The following is a 6,000-nucleotide window of genomic DNA, read 5'->3' on the forward strand; positions in this document are numbered from 1 at the left end:
AAACATGTACCTTCCTGCAGGATCAATTTTGCTTGAGGATTTGGGGAAATGTTATTTTAATTTCAAAACGAAACCTGATGTATTATAAAATAGAACACAAAAATTGCAAAAATGAGATTAAAAATTTTGACTTAAGAAACTCCTTGTTGTAAGTGGGGCCTTCTGGATCCTGCCCTTCTGCCCCCTCCCAAACCTCCTGCGAGCTTGAGCACTCCTCTTAGATTAGGGGGGCTTGAGTAGAGGAGTTTGAGAAGTCCTATTAAAAGAACAGTATGCTCAGCTTTGCACTTTACAAAAATCATTGTGGCATCAAGTAGAGAGAGGGTGATTAGAGAAGGTGTGAGACAGGATCAGGAATTGGGGCCTTTACAATTGTCTCAGCAAGACGTGGTGATGGAGCACTGACAGTGAGGGTGAGGGGAAGAGGAAGGGACAGATTTGTGAGCAATTAGGGGGAAATAAAGTGATGACTATGGATGTGACTCCTGGTTTGGGTGGCTGGTGGATGAATGCCAGTAACTGGGAAGCAGAAAAGGTTTGCGTGGCAGTAAAGGGGAGATGACATATTCAGTTTGGTATCTGCTAAGTTGAGGTTCTAAGGACTGGGAATGGCTCCTATGAATCAGCCTGTCCCTGAGGAGTGAGAGGAAAGGGCAGTAAAAAAATGAGAGGGAGAGACAGAGGGAAAGGAAGAGAAAGGAGAGTGAGGAGGGTATAAAGAGTAGGGGGGAGGAAAAATATGTGAGAGGGAAAGTGGAGAGGTGAGAAGGGCTGGCTGCTGGAGGCGTCTGTAACCTCAGAGATGGCTGAACTGGATTAAAGCAAAAAGAAAAGGTCATGACTCTCCTCACTCCCCTTTGGCCCCCCACTGTCAGAATCTGAGTAATCACCTGTAGTCAGACCTCTACCCTATATGGAGCCTTTGTACAAATGGAAAAAGATGCCCCCTCTGGGCCGGCAGAGCACCTGGAGTAAATGGCTTAATAATTAAATGGTACAGAAAAGTGGGTATCAGTCACTCCTTTCCCCTTGGTTGGCACCTTCGTGCAGTACACACACTGTGCAGTTTTACAGGGGAGACCTGTCCATAATCTCATCATCCTAATATGACCATTGATGCAATTTGGAGAGATAATGTCTTAAGTAGGCGAGAATCTTAGTTGACATCTAAGATTCCAAGTGTTGATGTTTTCGTTATCCTTACACTGTTGGGAGGCCGCTGGAGAAAATATTATGCCAAGTAGTTTTGGGTTGCTTCTGCCATCGATGAGGAAACTAGAAGAGCTGCCCACAATCTGGTCCAACAGGAAGGTAAAACCAAGAATCCAGGCATAAATGACCACGAAGCTTACATGAGGAAGTTAGTTAGGACCACAGATCTTAAAAAGTCCGGATAAGTCTGCTTACTTGAAAAAACACACACCGACTGATGTCAAAGCACCTGATATGAGTAGAGCATTTTTACTTTCTCAGAACTTGCTGTGCCTAATGTGCCGTGGTCATGAATCTTGCTCAGCTCTTGTGGACTGCAAGTCAGGGCGGGTGGCACCACCTCCATTTGACAATTGGGTAAATGGGGCACACAAAGCTTTGGTTGTACAGGGACTGAGAATGCCTGAAGCCCTGGGCCTCCCCTCTCTGCAGTTTGGTGCTGCTTCTTTCAAATTCCAATTTCTTCTCAAGGTATGAAGTTTTCGATTTACCTACAAAGAACCTATCTCTCGCGATACGGAGTAGAAGAGCGCTCTTGGAGATTACCCCAGGGTGAGAAACCATCGTCCTAAAATAAATGAAGTCTGGACTGTGAATTGTCCACGGATGTTTTGTCTGGCAGCTTGGAGTTCAGCTTCACCTTTACAGCTGCTCCTGGTTCACTCAGCACCTCCTTCAGACACTTTCTTTTTGAACTTAATTAGAAGAAACACAAAGAGGTTTCTCTGTTCTGAAAACCAAGTAAGATTTCCATATTCTCCTATTCAAAACTATATAGCATGTGGAATTGTAAATATTAAATACTGTTTTCACAAAGAACTGAAGGTGGGTCTGAGTTTCCTTGCAGCTAAGAGAGAAGTTAGTTATTGCACCAAACGTTAAAATGGGAGACATAAAAAAAAGTAACTGTTGGATGTTTCTTAGTGAATTCCCCTTCCGAGCCCTGGAAAAGCACATGCTCTGAAAAATACTTTCCTATTGAAGCTGACTTCCAGGGCTCACTAGTCTGAAGGATTTGAAAGCTGAGGCTTTGGCAAGAGAGTGAAGGAAATGGGGGTGGGGGTGTCAGGGCAGAGTCTCTTAAGAAGTAGCCAAAAGCTTGGCACATAATTAAAAATTTGTAGAATGTTTCCCACGAAGACATTCTGTTGTTTGAAAGTCACTAATGGAATATTTGCAGAAAGTAGGATAGGAACATGGAAAACACAAAAACTGTATCAATTTTCTCCAAATGTTCTTGATTACAAAGCGTGTTTGAATTATAGTCACTTATTCTGTCGTAAATTGTGAACAGTAATTGATTCTCAACTAAGTTGACAGTAAGTAAAATTTCAGCATGTGCGATTTTCTTTCTATACACCTTTTTTTTTTCCAATTGCCATTCATGTTGGGGAGAATTAGAAAACGCCAGCATTAGGGGTAAGCCTGGGAAATGCAGAGGAACTGGGAAGCTAAGCAGAAGTCATGGTTTGCCCAGGACAGTTTTGGAGGGATAAAGGAAAAGGAAAAAAGGAAACCTGGGCTTGACCTAGAAATGCACTGCGGCTTTGAGAAGATGCAGGAAATAGGATGCGTATGTGTATAAGGGTTTGTTGGCAGCTGCTTCGGTGGAAGTTATGGTGGGAGGAACTAAAGCCTTAACCTTGGGTATTAGGGAGAGAATTTATTAACCATGTAAATCACATTATGGTTATTCTAGTGACTGTGTGTCTCTGGTACCACTCTGTGACGTGGAAGAGAGTCATAACATCAGGGATGTAGTCACCATTTGCCTGGGCAGAGTGGGCTCTGGGGTGTGCCCCGCGGTTTCTGAGGCTGAAGACACAAGTGCTCATCACAGCATCGTGCAAGGAGCACGGCCAGAAGAGGCTGTCCCCCACTGCCAACTCCTCATTCATCAGCTGCGGAGACACTGCTGCCCCTAGTGGACAAGTGGTGTACGGAGCTTTCGGAAGAGTTAGGGGATGAGGCTAGGGAGTGAGTGTGTTTTCCACGGATGCTTGGCAGGATGGGTGTACCTGACTGAGCACATTTGTCTTCATATTGATGGGATCCTTTTGTTCATTAGTCTCTGATATGTGTTTTTAGGGGCATCCAACTACCTGCAGAGTGACAGCTCTAATGCATGGGCATCCGGCAAATTAGAACTTCAACATTATTTAGAAATATTTGATAAGCTAAAGTGGAAGCTCGAAATCCATTCACATTATTATACGAATTTCAACATGATATTTGTTGGTGAAATAAAAGGAAAGCCATTAGGTCCTTTACATATAATTTAAACTATTATAGAGTATGAATGGTTGTGAAATAATTGTTTTAAGAATTCTTTTATTGCCTACATGCACAAATTTTTTTTTTTCTGGTAGAATTCGAAGAGACTGTCATTAAAGTCTTGATGATGAATTTCATGTTGCCATTTCAATCATAAAACCTGACAAAGTGCTCAAATTTCTTATTAAAATATCTGAAAATATTTTATTTGAAAGTTTTACACAAATTTGATAATTTATATTTTTCTTATAAATATGAGTCCCATATGGACATTCCCAAAAACCCTCCAGTCCACCCCATTTTTTTTTCCTGTATGCCATGACATCAAAGATTGGGAAACAGTGAGATAGACATTAGATTAAAAAAGAAAAAAAGAAGACTGGTTGCTGTCTATCATGAAACAAAACATACACAAAAGCAGGGCGAAATAATCTTTGGACTGGGCCTAAAGCAGCATTGTATCCCAAACAACTGTTAGCAGAGATAACAAGAAAGCTGATATTATGACTACTGGACTGAGGACTACTAGACTGAAAATTTAAAACATTCTTAATTTTAAAGCACTGCTTGAAAATCCTATATTTTACATTTTTTCTCTCTGAACTCTCTTGAATAAGCATCTTGAGCTAAGCATCAGCAAGAGAAAGCAGCAATAATTATTGCCTTTAGTCCCTGGAGTTTTGGCTTCACTTAAATTAGAGGAATTTCCTGATGGATTCATTTGTCATGTTACATTTTAATGTAAAGAAAGCTGGTTATGGGCTTCTAATTAATGCATGTTCTTTTTCTTAGAACATAGGTAATAAAAAAATCACCACCACCACAAATAACAACTCTATGATGTCACAGTACAAATGAAAATGTTAAGTCTTTAACTTTGCTGTTGACCAAACAAACTCAAATATTTATTGTCTGAACATTCTCTACTCAGAAGGTAAAAAGAAAACATTCTACGTTGTGACATTCTGTAATCCTTCCATTAATCAAAACATCAAAGAAGGCCTAGGTGATTATTTTAACTCAAAGAGATAGATGTTAGTGGGGCTCAGAAGGAGTTTAATTTCCTGATCTAGGTACTAAACATACAGAAGTGGTCTGCTAGGGCCCTCTATTCTCCCCTGTGTGACTTACTTATGGACATTATTGAGTGTCCTATACCTTTTCCAGAAGCAACAGACACTGATATCCATTAGAGGAGAAATGCAGGGCAATGTGTCTAAGACATTTTGGATAAACACAGGAATGCTCATCAAAAGGTCCATGTAGTAATACATTGCTCCCTTACATGTATGTAGAGCCACATGACCACTTCTGGGCAAGGAGCTGTCAGTGGAAATGACTTGTCCCTTCTGGGCTGGTGTGAATTCTCTGTTCCAGGGTGATGCTCCAGATGATGGAACCTCTATGAGCCTGGGTTCCTGAGTGACTATGAGCAGTAGGGCTCCCCATGTACAGTGCACATGTAGCATGAGTGAAAAAGTAATCTTTGTTCTATTGAACCTCTGAGATTTGGGGATTGGTCACTGTAGTCTCGCCTACACAGATTTGATTAATTCAGATTTAGGAGGGAGGTATCAAAAAACTACACCAGGACATGGGCTCTCTTGCTATATTTGCTTCAGAGTGGCCATTGTTTGGAAGGTCAAAATCAAACCTAGGGGTGGGGGGAGAGGGGACATGTAAATTAAAGCAGGCACACATTTTATTTTTATAAACATTTTGGCCAGAGGACTCTGATACTTAGAGACGATCTCCTTATTCAAAAATATTAAAACCATTTAAAAATATATTGTATGTTCTTTCTTGATTATGCCTAATACTTTTTGGTACTAGCAGTGTCCATTACATCCTTAGAGGGTGCCAGAGTGTTTTGTTGGCTAGAGCCTGCAGGAAAAATTGATCTGCTTGGTGCTTGGTGTCTGTAAGGCTGCTATTTTTACCCTTTGGCAAGTCCAATCTTACTTTACTACCTCAGGAAAGCACCTTACACATACCTTTCTAGAAGCTTCCACTTAAGTTTTCAGGCTCTCAGGACCATACAGACAGACTCCTGTTAGCCTGGAAGAGGAGTTCTTTCCAGCTTTGTTTTGGTGAAAAATTCTTTCAGAGCCTCTTGTACACCAGCTCAGGACCTTTAGCTTCAGAAACTAATATGTACAACTTCAACAGTCCCTGTGCTCAATCAGCTTATAATCTGCCTGAGGAAAAAGCCCTTAAAACACAAGCAGAATACCAATAAAACAAGTGAATAAGTGCAGAGAAATATATGAGTGGCAAAAGCAACAACAACGATAAAAACAAAACAAAAACCCTGAATTCCTACTAAAAAAATTACTTCAGGCCAGGGAAAGGTAGAATTTAAAATTTAACCTATGTCTTAGGTGATAAGTCAACTTTTGACAGATGGGGGTGGACATAAAGGCATGTGGAATGGCGTGTACAAAGTCATGGTATGATCCTGAGACATGACTGGAATAAAGGAAGAATAGGGGAGAAATGCTTGGAAAGATAGGT

Source organism: Rhinolophus sinicus, chromosome 2 (assembly GCF_057876585.1).
Source record: "Rhinolophus sinicus isolate RSI-liver-muscle chromosome 2, RSI-T2T, whole genome shotgun sequence".
In the NCBI taxonomy this organism is placed as follows: domain Eukaryota; kingdom Metazoa; phylum Chordata; class Mammalia; order Chiroptera; family Rhinolophidae; genus Rhinolophus; species Rhinolophus sinicus.